This window comes from Balaenoptera borealis (assembly GCF_965194805.1).
Source record: "Balaenoptera borealis genome assembly, chromosome: 2".
Lineage (NCBI taxonomy): Eukaryota > Metazoa > Chordata > Mammalia > Artiodactyla > Balaenopteridae > Balaenoptera > Balaenoptera borealis.
This window is the reverse complement of record NC_138867.1, coordinates 25913095-25932615: the sequence shown is the minus strand read 5'-3', so window position 1 is coordinate 25932615 and position 19521 is coordinate 25913095. Positions and strand designations below refer to the sequence as shown.

General features: G+C 33.3%; 1 long non-coding RNA gene across 1 annotated transcript in view; it reads left to right on the top strand.

Annotated features, from left to right (window-relative positions):
- LOC309624483 overlaps positions 1-19521 on the top strand; it is a 39563-nt gene extending 20042 nt beyond the window's left edge. Inside the window, exon 2 of the long non-coding RNA XR_014241966.1 lies at positions 1-19521. This exon is cut by the window's left edge and continues 13735 nt beyond it. This is a non-coding gene — a long non-coding RNA (uncharacterized lncRNA).

The following is a 19521-nucleotide window of genomic DNA, read 5'->3' as shown; positions in this document are numbered from 1 at the left end:
CTTTCTCAAAATTTGTAAACAATCCTTTTTTTAAACTCTTTTTATTAATTTCTTAGAGTATTTCAAATACTTATATTCAGACAGCAATAAAAGCAAATGGAGAAGAGTCAAGAATCGACCAAATGAATGATCTGCTTAAGATGTTACAGGTGACATTGCAACTAGACATTTGCTAGGACACCTTTGGAAGAAATTCTAAACGATGAGGTTTTTCATCATTACCTTAAAATTCACAGATTCAAATGGAGACAACTGGATGGATATAACTAAGTCAATAGTCAAGATCTATCCATCAGAGTATGTGTGGAGGCGTTAACTAACCTCTCCCACTACTTACACGTTTCAAGAAACATTACCTTTCCCCAAATGAAACAGAAGTGGTATTCAGTTGCTGGTAAAACTTTTGGCAAAATGGGCTTTGGAGCATAAGACATTATAACTGGCATGAAATCTATCAATCCATTCTAATTTAATAGACATTTGAGTTGTTTCCTTTTTATTTTTGACTGATATGAACTTTAAAAAATTTTTCCATTTTTTCCCATTTTTAAAATTTATAAATAGCAAGCTGTTGTGAACATTCTTTTTCAAGTCTTCTGATGTAAATAAACACAGATAAATGCAGAAAAAGTGACTAATCAATGAATGGTGCTGCAAAATTACTTATTGTTATCATTCTGTGCCCAATAAAAAGATAGAAACAATACAGTAAATTTGAACAGAAAAAGTTTAATATAAATAATTATTAATATAGCAGAAGATGAAAATACTGAGGGAATTAGCTGGTAAGAAGTGAACTCTGAAGAACATAGGAACAGCAGATAGAGCAGTGACTGCTCCAATGAAAAGCCTCATTTGTTGAGATAAGATTCAGACTTTTTGGAGACGGCACACCTGTGGCTCTGAGATGACAGTAAGTTTCTGTGGTGCTATAACAATAGAATTTGCTGGAATTTTTCTCTCTGAAACTTACCAGAAATCTGCCCTCAGTGTGTCAAGGAAAGCTGTTCATGAGAGGTTTCTGGTGAGGCATTCTTCTACAAAACTGTCCAAATTGAGGTCCAGGGGAGCTGCTGAGCAATGGGTTCTGTTGGCCGCCATGCAGTGCAAGAGCCAAGCACTGGAGAAGCTGTGAACACTGCAGGAGCTGGCTGGAGGAACTCTGCTACAAAACTGCCTGAACCAGGGTAACTGCTGGTCCCTGGGTACTGCCCGCCACAATGCGTTGCAGGAGCTGTAGGCACTGGGGAACCAGGTCCAGGAGGAAGTTATACACACTGCAGAAACGTGCCAAGTGAGCACACCAGAACCAGGAAGCAAAATTCTTTCCTTCTACACTTCTATATCTCACCAGCACTCTCCACTGACGCAGCTGCACTGTCAGCTGGCAAAGAAAAAATATTTAAAGAGCTAACTTCATTTTAACAGAGGCAAAAAAGAGTACTTTTGGAGCTTAAAGGCAATAAATTGATAACCAACACACTTATCCATATAAAAAATGAAATTAGATATTTTTGAAATGTTTTGTGTTAGCATAGATCATCCTTCCTAAAGGATGCGCCTTCCTTTAGTATGGTCCTTCCTAAAATCTGAAACTTTTTAATGTATTGTAAAAGTTGTGACTAATTTTATGCATCTAAAATAAGAAGAAAAAAATGCCAGAAATGAAATGAAATATCTTTTTCAGATAGGACAATGGTAGTATTTAATTTTAAGACGTATTAATGAATTCCATCTAAAGATTTACTCCTACTTCTTTTAAAATTGAACAAGTGAAGGTAATTTGTTATATAACTTCAAGAACTCATCTCCTTAACCATTACATTCTTAGTCCTTGACAGAAGTTTTATATTTGAAAAGATTGATATATTTTGACATCCTTCAAATATTTTAAGGCGTTTACTAAATATAATGTGGCAAAGGGTACTGTCACAATTACAATTATTCCTGAGTTAAATCAGGAGCACTGACTCTCCTTCAATCATATGATTAGATTACCAAAGGCTACTAGGTGTAATTGTTAGCAAATCCAAATGATCTCTATGGCCATGATCACTGGCAGACAATTTCCATAAGGGCAGAACAAAAAGTACTGACAAACATTTCTATGGGAGGGATGTTAGGGTTAGTTTTGTTTTGTTTTGCATTGTTTTATTTTTTTTAATCTATAAAAGATAATAAATTGAAAGTTCATATAGAATGGTGTTGAAATTTACGACCATTTTGTAAATGAGTCTGGGTCTTAAATCACTACATGTTTTAACAACACACACCAAGCACAATATTATTTTATACTCACTAAAATGCATGCCAATTCTACAGTATTCTCAGAAATTTTATAGTAGACATTTAAAATTTCTATTAAAACCTACCTCTTGGGCTTCCCCGGTGGCGCAGTGGTTGAGAATCTGCCTGCCAATGCAGGGGACACGGGTTCGAGCCCTGGTCTGGGAAGATCCCACATGCCGCGGAGCAACTAGGCCCGTGAGCCACAACTACTGAGCCTGCGCGTCTGGAGCCTGTGCTCCGCAACAAGAGAGGCCGCGACAGTGAGAGGCCCGCGCACCGCGATGAAGAGTGGCCCCCACTTGCCGCAACTGGAGAAAGCCCTCGCGCGAAACGAAGACCCAACACAGCCAAAAATAAATAAAATAAATAAATAAATAAAGTAGCTATTAATTTAACAACAACAACAAAAAAAACCCTACCTCTTTATGAAATAAACAGTGACTCATAAATTTGGCAATCACCACAAATTAATGCATGCCTCAGAAGGTGACAAAATTATTTTTTAACAAATAGAAATTAACAAAATAAAGATGTTAAAATATATCTTTGTAGATGTTTCCCCCTGAGTTACAGACTCATATATTTTGAAAGGGAGCTTACATGTAATTGCAAACAACTTTCCTGGCACCTCCCTTACCTGAACAAATTCAACATTTGACTTCAGCAACTACCTTAGCCTGAAAATGCTTTATATTGTATAAAATATTTCACATATTATCTAACAAATTAAAATAATATTATGATATGAATGAGTGACCATAAAACAGATTGCCCAAATGGCCTTTTTTTAGTGAATGGGAACATTTTTATTAATTTAATTTTGACACTAAGTATAAGTTGAGACTTCCTTGGACAATCACCCTGGCTCTCAACTCTCTTGATATGAACTTGTTTTGGTTTTTATTTGTCTATTTGTTTTGCTATTTGTAGTTTTTTAAAATTAGCTTTGTTGCATTTTAGATTCAAGGTAATTTGAGGGTTAAAATAAAACTTCTAGATTTTTTTACTACTAGATTGCAGAAAATGTGTTCATTTTTAAAGTTTAAAATTTTCTAGTTGGCTGCTAAAAAAAGACAATTACTTTAATACAAGGTGCAGACATTATTGTCAGTCGCTGTTAGACTGAGGAACAAGTCCTGAGAGCAGGTGAGGGGATTAAGAAGAGACGGGGTCAGGAGAGTGGTGTACAAGCACACACACACACTTTATTTCCCATCAAAACTCTTTTTATAGATTGCAGTAGACAATACATGTTTTTGTTAAAATCACAAGACAGAATCATCAGACAGTATCTCCTTAACGTTGAAGTTATAGTACAAAACATTCTGCGAACCAGAATATAAACATGCGTGAGAACAGACTGTGATTACCGAAGCATGCCAAGGCCAAACTATAGTTAAAGAAACCACAAGCAACCTCACGGGCCAAGACTCATATCTTCTCTAATAACTCTTTCGGGTCCTGTCAAGAATTAAGCAGGACTTTGCCATGCTTTAAGCTGCAAGAACTGTGTCAGCTTGCAGCTGGTTCCTGACACATTATGTTTTTTTGTTTGTTTTTTTTTGTTTTTTGTCAATTTGTAACTGAGTCTGATGCTGAATTGGTCAAAATCCTGGAAGGAAATAGAAGGCACACGCAAATTGTTAACTGAATAATGTTTATTGAGGACATGATCACAAAAGTGTGGTTAGAGCTAAGGGAACCACAAAAAGATGGTGAAACTCCCAAGATCTAGCAATATTGAGAAACTGTTACTATCTTTAGGTCTGAGGAGGAAGAGGGAAGGAGCGGCAAGAATAAATACCACAAGTTACCTTTCCTCATTTCTTCTCATCTCTTCTTGATGCCATCCATTGACCAACATGAACTAGAAGCCAAATAGCAAGGGAGCCCAGATGATACATTATGGCTATATCAGTCTCTCAGGGCACAGAGAAATATAGAAAATGGTGGAATTTACATTTGGAAGACAAAACAGAAAATATTCAACACCGATGCTAAACCTGGGCACCATGATCTCAAAAAACAGACAAATGAACAAAATACCCTGGATCTACTTTTCTCGATTCAGATTTACAAGCTATAATAATCCCTCAACCTAAAATATCAAAATTATGTATATATTTTCTAGTGCTTTTAGGGTGGCATGTAAAATGAACTCCTGTGCATATTTTTACTAATTTCACTTTATTCTATAACACATCACAGTTTTTCTTCAGTAGTTGCAACAGTAAGGCTTCATCAGAAAATGATTGCCCATGAAACAGGATAATTGATTAAAGTTAAATAACTGGACTACTTCCAAAGTTGTAGATGAGGATAGCAACAAAAGATAGCACAGGACCTGGTGCTAGCAACAACAGGGAGCAGAGAGGGGTGAAGGGAGTGGTCACATGAGATGGAGAGGGTAGTGCTGTCTGACAAGAGATGTTACTTCAGATAGAGTGACATAGAAACCCATGGCAGCAAGTAGGGAGGTGTCCTGGACGTCCTGGCTTTACTCTTTCATTCTCTAATCTACTGGTTGTTCCAACTAACTACATCTAATGAGAGTCAAAGAGCAGAAAGCTCAATGATGCCTTGCAGAAAGTTCAGTGGTCCAGGTCACTGGGAAGATGAAGAAGGGTAAAGAGGGGATCAGGAAGGACAAACGGAAAATATCCAGCACATCAGGGTAATATGTATTATAACTCCTAAGTTCTATTTCAGAATTTCTATTAATAAAGAGTTGTTGAAATCTGGAGATTTTCTTTAAAAATGTCTTAACTTTCCAAAGAAAGAAATCTGCTGGGGAGGCTAATAATACTCTCATATTCGACCATGACAAAACCATGTGCTCTCAAAAATAGAAGGGAGTGATGTGGAAACATTGGCAGTTGGAGACAAAGAATAAATCTAAAATTAAAGAAGCTATCCAAATTCATTTTAATAAATACCCATTATTATGACAGGTAATTTCAAGTCATGTCTCTTGGGAAAATTTGATGGACACTCAAAGTTATCAGAGTTAGTTTCAACTATGTTCAAGAATGAAATTCTAGACCTTGACAAAGTTAAATGACCTCTAACTTTTTGCCTAAGAAAATTTCTTTTTAAAACCATAAGAAAATCTTATGCCATTTTTGTACTTTAAATTTGGGGTTCTTCTTTTTATCTGATTAAATGTTTTAAAAGGATTTACTAATTTAATTAATTATTTTCTTTCAAGTATTTTTTCTTTATTAACGAGGAACTTAATATCCATCTTATTTTACAAGCAACATCAGTATACACATCAAAATTTTTATTATTGAAATATAAAGAGACCAAAAGAGAAATTTATGTTATGTTTAATATGAAGTGAAGACAAATATCCAAATATCAGGAAAATATTACTTTAATCATACTGGGTTTAGCCAAAGCATTAGCCTCATAGAAATACTACCAGTACTTGGAAACTATAGTTAAAAGTCTAAAATTAGAATGACACAGAGGATACTTTATTTTATTACATTATATTCTCTCTAGTATTCTGTTGAATTAATATCTGGATTTACACATTTTGTTATATGTTTTATACAAAATTTGTGACATTTACATATTTGTATATCCTATTAAAAACAACTACTTGACATAGATATTATAGCCCTGAAAGGAGTGACTTATTTCATTAGTACATTTTAAAGTTCAAAATTATTCACCATCCTATGGGGGGAAAAAAAACCCAAAAAACATTCAACAAATATCATGATAAGAAGACAATATTTTAGTTTTAAAATTTTTTCAAAAATACACATATTTTAAATTAAGTTTGTATAAATAAAAATAGATTGTAAAAATGTTTAAACAATATTTTCTCCACAAATAATTATAATCACAGTTGATCTGGGGAAACTTCCATAATTGAAGCCTTCTGATATGACATTTCAATATCCCATTAATATCAAGATTAAATATTTCTATTTTTAAATGTCAGGATTTTTTTTTTTAATATTAGAATTCAGGTGATTGAAAATATTTACCTGGCCTCAGCTTGATTAATCTGATCTGGAAAGAAACTAATGCCTAGTAATGAGACAGATTAGAACTATAATTAAAATACGAACAAAATAAGGTATTATATTTGTATTTTTTCAAATTGCAAACAGTACATGTTAGTATATCTTTTTCAAATGCTTTAATTTCTAATATTCTATTAAATGCAGTGGAATGATTCATTAAGCTGAGTATTCTTGTTCCATCAAGAATACAGGGCTTCCCTGGTGGCGCAGTGGTTGAGAATCTGCCTGCCAATTCAGGGGACACGGGTCCAAGTCCTGGTCTGGGAAGATCCCACATGCCGCGGAGCAACTGGGCCCGTGAGCCACAGTTACTGAGCCTGCGCGTCTGGAGCCTGTGCTCCGCAACGGGAGAGGCCGTTGTAGTGAGAGGCCCGCGCACTGTGATGAGGAGTGGCCCCCGCTCGCCGCAACTGGAGAGGGCCCTCGCACAGAAATGAAGACCCAACACAGCCATAAAAAAATAAATAAAATAAATTTAAAAAAACAACAAAAAAAGAATGAATGAAGAAAATATTAAAAAAAAAGAATACATGTAATATTTTCATTCCATTAAACGCTAATTGTAATTATAAAATATGACCAAGATAGAGAGTTTAGAAAACTTAAAGGGATAAAATCACCCATAATTTATCTAAAAGCTGCTAAATTTGGGTGTGTTTGTTTTGTCTTTATTTCCAACAACATATTTTAAAGTGTAGTCACAGGCTTCCCTGGTGGTGCAGTGATTGAGAATCCGCCTGCCAATGCAGGGGACACGGGTTCGAGCCCTGGTCTGGGAAGATCCCACATGCCACGGAACAACTGGGCCCGTGAGCCACAACTACTGAGCCTGCGCGTCTGGAGCCTGTGCTCTGCAACAAGAGAGGCCGCGACAGTGAGAGGCCCACACACCGTGATGAAGAGTGGCCCCCGCTTGCTGCAACTAGAGAAAGCCCTCGCACAGAAACGAAGACCCAACACAGCCAAAAATAAATAAATAAATAAATTTAAAAAAGAAAAGATGACCACTATCTTAAAAAAAAAAAAGTGTAGTCACAAATATGTGCATAGATTTGGCTCACAGTGAAATTTTTGATTTATAGTAATTTTTTTCTCTAGCCCATGCCTCCTATTGATTTTAATTTTTAATAAATTTGTTTCAACTATAAGCTATAAAGCTGTTTAATTAATAAGGCTCTTGTACCCTTTTGACATGCTTTCAACATTCTTTGCCTGTTTACATATGTTCTGGCACAATATGTGGCAGGATCACCTTATAGTTCCCCTTTTCTAGTCGTGGAATTAACCATTTACCAAAATTTCCTGTTCCTTTTTGAGGGAATACTGTTTAGAAATAAACATCTGAGTTCTTGGAGTGATAAACTACTGGAGTTTCATTGCATTGAGTTGCACAGTTATACAGCATGTTTCACTGAGTAGGGCAGGGAATAAATTTTAAAAAATAGATGAATTTATACTCCCAATTCAAATAATTAATCTTCAGAGGGTATCCATAATTTCTTTGACTTTTATATTTGTATATTTTTTCTCTATTCTGAAAAGTGTGATTTCTAATGTTAGTATTACTGCTTGTTAGGTTCTTTAATAAGTACAAAATATTTTCTCTGGGTAGTTATATATTACTAATTTGACATAAAGTTAAGTTAATCTGTTGTAATTTTTTTTTCAATTTTTGGACTTCCTTTTCTCTCTAGTTAAATTTTATTCTGAATATATAATCATTTACATGTACAAAAATCAAGACTATATAAAAATAGAGAAGTATAACTTTTTTCCCAATTCCCTCCACAATTTTCTCTCCTTCTTCCCTGATTTGTAATAAATTTTTATAGTTTACATTTATCTTTTTAATATTCTTTTGGCAATAATAACAAATATGTGTCTTTAGGTGTACATATTTAACTATATACTCTTGTGCGGCTTGCTGCCTCTCACCCTAGGCAATATTTCTAATAATTCATATGATAATTGCCTTATTTTAACTTACCATTTCATTTATTTCTTCTGACATTGGAATATGATTAAGTTCATTAAAAGGGAAGCTGAGTTTATTAATGTTGTCTTATATTGTTTGGAGCTCTAATAATCATTGTCTTCTTTTTTTTTTCTTTTTTGAGTCAACATCTTGTCAAAGCAAAAGCACTTTTTGTAAACTGTGTTCCAAGCCTCCTCTCAACCAATTTAATACCCTATGTAATCAATTACTCAAGAAAAGCATTACTCAGATCAGAATAGTAGACCAGAATTATGGGGAGAAAAAGAAAAGATAAACTATCTCAAAAGGGTAATGAACTGTACTTACTGCATTTCTCATTTGCCTTTCCCTTCTCTCAAGTATATGTACATAGAAAAACTGATAGCATATATAGTAATCCAAATAATAATATAAAATAATAGCTAATATCTTTATAACAATCACAGTTCTAGTCACAGTTCTAAACCCTTTAAATATATATATGTAATTTATATATATACAGTAAATACTAAATATATATTTTAATGCTTAGAACTGCGAGTGGACCTATGAGTGCTGTATAAATATTAACTTATTTTGATTAAAAATCCATTGACTTTTCATAACAAAACTATGATATTGACATAATACCATTATGTCCCATTTAGCAACTGCAAAACTAAAGCCCAATGTCAAAGTAGTGAGTGTTGTACCTGAAATCTAACCAAAGTAGCCTATATCCAAAATCCTTGGTCATACAAGCTGTACTGAACTTTCAAAATCCCCTTCCCAATAAAATCATGGGCAATTCACAAATATATTAAGAACAGTTTGTCTATCAGTATGAAATTCCTCTTTGGAAAAGATAGTACTGCCATTTGTCTGAATGCTATTATATTATTTTATTTTATTTTATTTTATTTTATAGTAAGAGTGTAGACAAATGCCCAACTTAAAACCTAGGCTCCTCAATTGAAAAATCTGCTTTCATGACACATATGTTCCTGATGGTCTGTCAATTTCACAGTCTTTGTTTAATAAACAGAGCACAATAGGACTATGTTTTAATTCACTGATGCAGTTTACACAATCAGTCTCTATGGAAGTTAGTGCATTATTAGTTGCCACCTGTTAACACTCCCTAAATCAGTCATCAAAATTATGTTTTCCTATATCTCAAAACATAAGTCATCTGGAATGATTTTGGAAGAACTACAAGCTAATGGTATCAAAGGTTCCTATCAATATGCATTAATGTGCCTAACTGGAACGCTTATCCCCCAATAATACATATGGAGTTTAAAAGATTGTCTTTGCGGTAGTAATTTAATCTCTAGGAATACTCTAGTGGTAGTTATTTCAGGTTCAGTGGCACTCTGATGAGAAAAACATTTTGCACCAGAAATTATTTTTTAGTTTCTCTGCTTCTCCATCTAGTCAAAAATAAAATATTAAAATCTTGAGTCCAAAAGTTATTTATAGAAATCACTCTAAGAGGCTGTAACCTCCTCTTCAAACTCAGAAGAGTTGAAAATAGAATTAATTCTCCTTTGTTGAGTTTTCTTTGGTGGCAAGATTGCATTTGAGTAATGAGAGGGCAGCACTGGTGCCCATGTGGCTATGGGGAGAAATATGTACTTCAACTAGAATGGTTAACTGTATTAATGAAGACATTATTACAATGTTATCACTAATAAAATCTGTTAAAATTGGGTTCAAGACATTATATAAAGAGCATTCTCTAGTACATCAAAAACTAATTGGAAATCATTTAATCTAAGATATAATTAAGTGTTCATTACAAGGAAGTGAAAATTAGAGTAGCTATGCCCTGCAATTATTAGATTTTCAGATAAATGATAATTGTGCTTTTTTTTCACTTTGCAATGGATATTGGAAAAAGGCAGTGCTATAACAGTGTATAGAAAAGTAAGCTTAAGTTACTTAAATATATATATATATATATATATATATATATATATATACATATACATTTAAAAGGAGCTTAAATTGAGCTGTTTTACATGGAGCTTAAATTGAGGACTCTCATTTGCATCTTCTTACCTCACAGTCCTAAGCATGCCTTTACTCTGTTAGATGCTAATTAATAGATGAGAAAAATTAGGCTTAACACATATTTAGTAACTTAAGTTTCCCCAGTAACGAAGTATGCAACTGGTGCTTTTGAGAGAACTTTACCTCCCAAATTAATTCCAAGTTTGTGTGCTTGATATCAAGTTTTATTCTTACTTAAAGTTCAGGATTTCTAACCTGTTTCTCTCCCAAATATATAATTATTTGCTAGTCTGTAACCCCTTTATAAGTTGTGACTTTCTCTGAATCATTTTTCTTTTCTTTTTTTTTTAAGAATGCTTGCAACTTTGCCTAATTTTCTGCTCTTACTTGATTCTGCACATATCAGATTTTCCCTGTATCATGTCATGTTTCATCCCAGCTGATAATTAGAAATTTATGAATGCAGTTTCAAAAACTGCCATTTTTAATTTGACTCTTCAGATCAATTTTCAGCCTTTCTCCACTCTGCTATCCACGCTGGTAAGTTGACCTATATGGACTATATCAGTGGTCTCCCTTGATTTCTGCTTCTGGTAAAGTGTTGCCAAAAAGGGAACCAAGGTTAGAAGGAAATAGGAGAATGAGATAAGGGTGTTGACCCCTTGGCTTCCTCTCTGCAGTTATTGGGGCTCCATTGTTCCAGGTCCATTGTCACTACAACTGTTCTCTGCCCTATTCTACAGTCTCTTTGGGATTAGATACCCAGATCCTGCTACCTCACCAGGGAGGCTGCATTATCTCTTCTTGTTTTCCTCACCAACTGCCAATTGTATGAACGGTCATTTAAAAAAATTTTTTTTAATTGTCCTAAAACATGTTTGCCACTTATTTCCTACTGGCACCATGACTCATACACAGTCTGTTATTTGACCAAAATAATACAAAATAATTGTAAACAATGGCATGATTCTCAGTTTAAACCATCAATAAGTCATTAAAGCATATACTATTCCAAGTGAACCAATAATTGTTTCTTATATGGGAGATAGTTTATTAATGGTAGAAGAATATCAAGCAGGAAAAATGGAGCATTGGCACATAGAATTCATTTGAAAAAATGACTAGAAACCATTTAGATACCTAGGTAAAATGTATTATTAATAATTAGACATTCACTTTCCTACAGATTTTCTTTGCCACTGTCCTGGCTTTTCTCAGAATTAATTCCTAAACTGTGATCCCAAGAATGTGGAGCACATGAAAGTAAAAGAAGATTAATCAGAAACCAATTTATGTGCATAATTACCTGGAAATTCAAATGATGACTGAAGGATCTCTGCTGCACAATGAAATGCTTAGTCTTTTGAAAGCATTGTTTAAGGATTTGTTAAAATTAACATCTAATATTTTACAACTATAAACATAAAGTAATATCAAACTAGCATTTGTCAAAAAATTAAACAAATAAGTGTAAGTGTGATCTTTTTTTCCTTTGTGTTAACTGTATTTACAAGAGCTAAATGTAGATGGGCTACTTTGGGACGCTAAATATAACTGATTCACTCCTTATGTTCTACCTGAAGCACAGTTGTGAGGCTCTCTGACTGACATGTTGATTTCCTCTCAGTAAGGGTGATATAATTAATGTGACCTTTTGATAAGGTGGGAGATATAGGGTGAGACAAGTGCTCTCCAGAGAGCTATTAGCAGCTTCTGAGCAATTTGCTAATAGTAGAGCTACCTGTATTAAAATCATACTGTTAAGAAGATAATTGACAACAATAATAATGAGTATGTACAGGGAAGGGAGAAAGTATAAAGTGAAATAAAACTGTTAATTACTTTAAAAATGAATTTTCAGTGTTAAGTAAACTTTGATCTGGGAACTCTGGCTTTGTAAACACAATGAATAATTTTAATAAGCCTGCAATAAAATGTTGACCTGTCTTGTTGGAAAATTATGTGGCTTTATTTCTACTACAGATAGCATTTTTACTAAAGTTTTTTTTTTTAATTTCTGTAAACAGCCAACCCCAGATATAGTAATGTGTATATGTAATGGAGGCAATAAAAGTTCATACTAAGGCATGAGCTCTCTTTACATTCTAAGTCAAAAAAGACCTCCTTATACTCTAGATTATAAAACCTGCCACATGATATACCTGTAATTTAATCTATCATGATTAACAAAGACTCATGAAACCACGGGTGTGCTTGAAGAATATTTTTCCCAAATTAAAATGATGTGACATAGATTACTGATGCTTTTTCAAGCTATCAGAATTCACCAGTATGCTTACTGGATCATCAGAAGCTCTCTGTTCATACAGACTCCTGTGTTTAGCTGTTATTTTCAATTAATTGTGGTTAACTAACAAGGTCAATTTATTTTTATAAACTGCAAGATTGTAATGAGAAAAGGATGTTTTAGAAAAATGCGAAGCTGGAGAAGAGAGGAAGATACAGTGAAATATTATTACTATTATGCTTATTTTTCTTCAAATGTACTTCTAATCAAATTTTATCTTTTGGCAGTTCAGGAGAACAAAATAGCCACATTTTCCTTTGTTAAGAATAACAACAGTACTAAAGTAACCTGTGTTATCTGATCATGTGGCTGAATATTATTATTATTATTTTTTTATAACACATGCAGAGATGGTCATCTATGTATGAATAGAAATACCATGTTGTTAGGGAAAGGTCACTGGCTTTGGAGTCAGAAGCCTATCTGATGCTGATGCTGGATAAGTTTATTTTTTTCCATTATAGTTTATTACAAGATATTGAGTATAGTTCCCTGTGCTATACAGTAGGACCTTGCTGTTTATCTATTTTAAATATAGTAGTTTGTATCTGCTAATCCCAAACTCTTAATTTATCCCTTCACCCCTTTTCCTCTTTGGTAACCATAAGTTTATTTTCTATGTTAATGAGTCCGTTTCTGTTTTGTAAATAAGTTCTTTTGTATCATTTTTTTTTAAGATTCTACATGTAAGTGATATCATATGATATTTATCGTTGTCTGTCTTACTTCACTTAGTATGATAATCTCTAGGTTCATCCATGTTGTTGAAAATGGCATTATTTCATTCTTTTTATGGCTGAGTAATATTCCATCGTGTATATATACAACATCTTTATCCATTCATCTGTTGACGGACACTTAGGTTGCTTCCATGTCTTAGTTGTTGTAAGTAGTGCTGCTGTGAAAATTGGGGTGCATGTATCTTTTCCAATTAGAGTTTTCTCCAGATATACACCCAGGAGTAGAATTACTGGATTATACAGTAACTCTATTTTCAGTTTTTTAAGGAACCTCCATACTGTTCTCCATAGTGGCTGTACCAATTTACATTCCCACCAACAGTGTAGGAGGGTTCCTTTTTCTCCACAGCCTCTCCAGCACTTTATTTGTAGACTTTTTGATGATGGCCATTCTGACTGGTGTGAGGTGGTACGTCACTGAAGTTTTGATTTGCATTTCTCTAATAATTAGGGACGTTGAGCATCTTTTCATGGGCCTATTGGCCATCTGCCTGTATTCTTTGGAGAAATGTCTATTTCTTCTGCCCATTTTTTGATTGGGTTGTTTGTTTTTTTATTGAGTTGTATGAGCTGTTTGTATATTTTGGAAATCAAGCCTTTGCTGGTCCCATCATTTGCAAATATTTTCTCCCAGCCCATAGGTTGTCTTTTCATTTTGTTTATGATTCCCTTTGCTGTGCAAAGGCTTATAAGTTTGATTAGGTCCCATTTGTTTATTTTTGCTTTTATTTCTATTGCCTTGGTAGACTGACCTAAGAAAACATTGCTCTGATTTATGTCAGAGAATGTTTTGCTTATGTTCTCTTCTAGGAGTTTTATAGTATCATATCTTGTGTTTAAGTCTTTGAGCCATTTTGAGTTTATTTTTGTGTATGGAGTGAGGGTGTATTCTAACTTCATTGATTTACATGTGGTTGCCCAGCTTTCCATATACTGCTTACTGAGGAGACTAACTTTTCTCCATTGTATATTCTTGCCTCCTTTGTCAAAGAGTAATTGATTGTAGGTGTGTGGATTTATTTCTGGGCTCTCTATTCTGTTCCATTGATCCATATGTCTGTTTCTGTGCAAATACCATGCTGTTTTGATTACTGTAGCTTTGTAGTATTGTCTGAAGTCTGGGAGGGTTATGCTTCCAGCTTTGTTCTTTTTTTCTCAGGATAGCTTTGGCAGTTCTGGGTCTTTTATATTATTTTATATAAATTTTAGGGGTATTTATTCTAGTTCTGTGAAAAATGTCATGGGTAATTTGATTGGGATTGCATGATCCTGTAGAATGCTTTGGGTAATATGGCCATTTTAATTATATTAATTCTTCCAATCCAAGAGCATGGGTTATCTTTCCATTTCTTTCAATCATTTTCAATTTCCTTTATCAATGTTTTATAGTTCTCAGTATATAAGATGTTCACCTCCTTGGTCAGGTTTATTCCTCAGTATTTTAAATTTTTTGATGTGATTTTAAAAGAGATTGTTTTTTTACTTTCCCTTTCTCATGTTTCATTGTTAGTGTAAAGAAATGCAACAGATTTCTGTATGTTAATATTTATCCTGCTACCTTGCTGAATTCATTTATCAGTTCTAGTAGTTTTTGGGTGGAGTCTTTAGGGTTTTATATATAGAGTATCATGTCATCTGCATATAATGACAATTTTACCTCTTCCCTTCCAATTTGGATAACTTTTATTTCTTTTTCTTATCTGATTGCTGTGGCTAGGACTTCCAAAACTATGTTGAATAGAAATGGTGAGAAGGGCATCCTTGTCCTGTTCCAGATTTTAGTGGGAAGGCTTTCAGTTTTTGACCATTGAATATTATGTTAGCTGTGGGTTTGTCATTAAAAGCTGTATTATGCTGAGATATGTTCCCTCTATACCCACTTTGGTAAGAATTTTTATATTGAATGGATGTTGAATTTTATCAAATGCTTTTTCTGCATCTGTTGAGATGATCATGTGGTTTTGTCTTTTGTTGATATGGTGTATCAATTGATTGATTTGACTATTCATTTTGAATGATTATTCTTAGCAACCCAACATATTTCTGATTCTTAAGCATATGCACTGTGAATGTTTGTCTGAGACTTTGATTCATTTTTATGTGTATATATGTTCTTATGGGGTTTCCAGGTAATTGAGTGACTAACTTTACTTGAACTTTTAATCCCTTTTATGTTGTACAGTAAAAAAGTCACCTGATAATGTTCACCAATGTTACTTTGGACAGAAACTAATGATTACTACTTTTGAATTATTATTTTATATTTCCTAAAAGGTAACAAATATATGATTATATTTCACAAGTCAAGAAAAAATATATGTTTTTTGTAGGGTTCCAGACTATAGAATTTAGCAAATTGAATGAATGGATTTAAATTTGAGAATAAACCTAGGGATGGTGCCATAAAAAAACAGAATTAAGACTGTTTGAGGAATTCACGATTTCATAGTCATGGGTTGTTCCAAGACCACAGGAGCACCAGATTATTAGAAAGTGATACGTGATTGACATAACTGGAACATAGAAATAATATTGCTTAATTTACATCTTCCAGAATGTTAAATTACAAAGTTGAGGAAGTTCCAGAACCACTTTAACTTCAAATATCCTATAACTTAGCATGGCTTAGGTATGCTATAGAATTAAAGATATATATCACAAAGTTACTTTGGTGTCACATTCTACACTATTTATGTTTCTTTTAAGCAATGTTTTCTTATTAAGTAAGTTTAAAATGACATCTAGGGCAGAACATATGTGATATACCATTTTATATAATGTCAAAAATATTTTTACATATATTTTCTTATCTTTTTATGGAGTAAGGAAAAAGGAGTATGTTATAAATACACTAATATAAAAATAAATACAATTAAATAGTGTTATTTTATAAAGTAGTTTAGGATATATAAAAACTACTCATTTAAACAAATAGCTTTCTTATACCATTTACAATTTATTTCGGAAATACTGTGACTGCAAACTTATTTTAGAGTTTTCTATAATTATTCTTACTGTTTATCATATAATTTCAAAATACCTCAGTTGTCCTAATTTGTTCTATTCTTTTGATTCAGTCTGAACTCACCAAAGCTAGATCTTATTACTACCACAATGTACAAAAACTAGGCCACCTAATAATTTTCTCTAAAGAAGCCCTGGTCAGAAATGGATGATTGCTATACCTGAAACATTTGATTCCCCTTATGTATGCACATATTTTTATTATCAAGAAGAGCAAAAAAGAGAGAAGTAAAAATTAGTTTGCCTTCCTGTGAAATTCACATTTTGTCCCCTACTACATGCTTAAAACAAATTATGATTTCTCAAGTACATCATATTCTATGTGGAATTAATACCCTGGTGAATTGTAACATTTTAATATTTTCATCAAGTTGTTGATTCATCCAAAGCAGAATTTATTTTTATCTGATAAATAATTATAGGTTTCCATAGAAAACAATAAGAACCATATACTAAAAGGTCAACATTATCTGCTTCCTACAGATGTTGGTGCAAAAAAACCCAACCAACCAAACAAAGAAAATTCTGTAATTTCTAAAGCTAAACTCAGCACAAAATTATATTTTATTTAAACATGGAAACTTCCGTAAACACTACACTCAGATAACTTGAAATAGAGTTAAAAAGTTATTTAAAGCAGCACCTACTGAATAGCCAAGATATACATTCATATGTGCCAAGAATGAAGAAAGCCAACAGTATAAAAATACTTACTCATGTAACATCTGTTACCAGTCAATGTTTCAAGTACTAAAGATGCATGAAAATTAAGACTGATTTTCTAATCAAGAGGAGGTGAACAGTTTATTGGGATAGGTATATTTAAACAAACACAGGGATACGATGTGTTAAAGATAATAATAGATGAGTAAAGTACAATTTCATTGATAATGGAGATTAGGAAACAAGAAATTTAATGATTATTATCATTTTTTAGGAGAGAGCATTAGAATCTTAGTCTAGTATTATTACCCCATCATACTAAAATCTTGTTTGGTGGAAAGGGAAAATGCCTTGATTTAATATGTTCCAATATGAAACAGTAAGATTGAGAAGCCAATACAGAATGGAGATTGAGAGCAATGAAACTAAATGTTGTTAGTTTTAAAAGGATTACAATAGATATTGAAGTCATTGAGGAATTGTTTTAAGAAATTACATAAAGTAAGCATATTTGATCTGTGGTTGATTAATATTTTTTAACAGTCATGGTACAACAAAGGCAGAGAGTTATAGTGTCTTTAAATGAGTAGATTAAGATAGATGATTTATACAGTGTTTATAGAAAAATAAAGTTCTGCTATTTGAGACAAAGATAGATGACTTATTTTGTCCTATCTGCTACTGAGTACTTCTCTCCTGATTCTGCAACTTTCCCTACAGATGTACCAATATTTGAAGAGAAAAAACCTTCCACTAGAGAGAAATCAGGTCCCTTGGTATATTATGGGGTATCTGTGTTCTAAATAATGAGAACAGATAATAAAATTATAAACAAGAAATAAATCCTGAATAAACAAGTATTTTTAGAGTTTGGAATGGATCTTCTCTATGTCATAGCAGGATTTATAATTGAGGAGTAGAGAAAGGTCAGCAAAGAAACAATGGAATGAGTGCTCCCAATTTCCAGTAATGGTCTATGAGATCATAAAACCAACTTTTCCACAGTAAACAAATAAAACTAAAATAGTTTGGTAAAAGGTTTAAAATATTTTAAAGACATTGATAAACTAAAGAAGTAGAGAGGAATTGTCAAACTGTACTATAGTAACTTATGTAGAATATGGAAGCCATTTTGATTGCAGGAGTTTATTAAACTTGTCATTAAAAAAATTTATTTTATATTGGAGTATAGTTGATTTACAATGTTGTGTTAGTTTCAGGTGTACAGCAAAGTGATTCAGTTATACATACACATATATCTATTCTTTTTCAGATTCTTTTCCATATAGGTTATTACAGAGTACTGAGTAGAGTTCCCTGTGCTATATAGTAAGTCCTTGTTGATTATCTATTTTATATATAGTAGTGTGTATATGTTAATCCCAAACTCCTAATTTATCCTTCCACCCACATTCCCCCCCTGGTAACCATAAGTTTGTTTTCTAAGTCTGTGAATCTGTTCTTTTTGAATTATTAAAAAAATGAAACTTGAAGCCAAACACTCCCACAAGATAGTCTAATAGAAGACATCATCTATAATGGGCTCAAAAGAGGTAAATTCTAGATAATCCAGCCTTCACACATATTTGCTGGTTTGTATTATTATTGATTAGGTGGTGCAGGGATAAAAGTATTGAAGTTGATTTAAATTGGTCTTCTCATAGTTTTTCCAGTCATTTGACAGGAAAGTCAATTCCTCTATGCAGTTCAGTCCCTTTATCCTAAGTTTAAAATTATCCTGTTTTTCTCAAGTGCTTTAAGCATCACTATATCAGAGATGACCAGACACAGAAGGAAGAAATGGCATCATGAACAAAGCCAGCAGATGCAAAAGACAACATATTCAAACTCACAAAACTAAAAATATTATAATTACCCAAGAAACAACATAAAACAAATATCCTTACTGTATTAGTTTGCTACGACTGCCATAACATAATATCGTAGGCTGGGTGTCTTAAACAACAGAAACTTATTTTCTTACAGTTCTGGAGGCTGGAAGTCCAAGTAAAGATGCCAGTAGGATTGGTGACCTCCGAGGTCTCTCTCCTTGGCTTGCAGATGGCCACCTTCTTGCTTGTCCTCACATGTTTTTTTTCCTCAGTGTGTGCACACCTCTGGTATCAATCTGTGTGTCTTAATACCCTCTTCTTAAGAGGACACCAGCCAGATCGGATTAGAGTCTACCTTACATCAAGACAATAATCTTGAAGACAAGGCATAGGGCCTGACAAAAACTGGGAATCTGACAAACCCAGAGAAGAATAGGTATACGTTTGGAAGAAAGCCAGTCTTCCCATAAACGTTTAGTTTGGTTTCACATTTTATTGAATTTTCAAGAAAATTAAAACCTGTACACTTTTTAAGAAGCCTACTCACACACCAGTAGCCCTGCAAGGAACTTGGGAAAAACAAACGCCATACCCCTGAAAAAAAATCTTTATATCAGGAAAATATGTTCATCTTAGTTCAAAAATAATTCTCTCA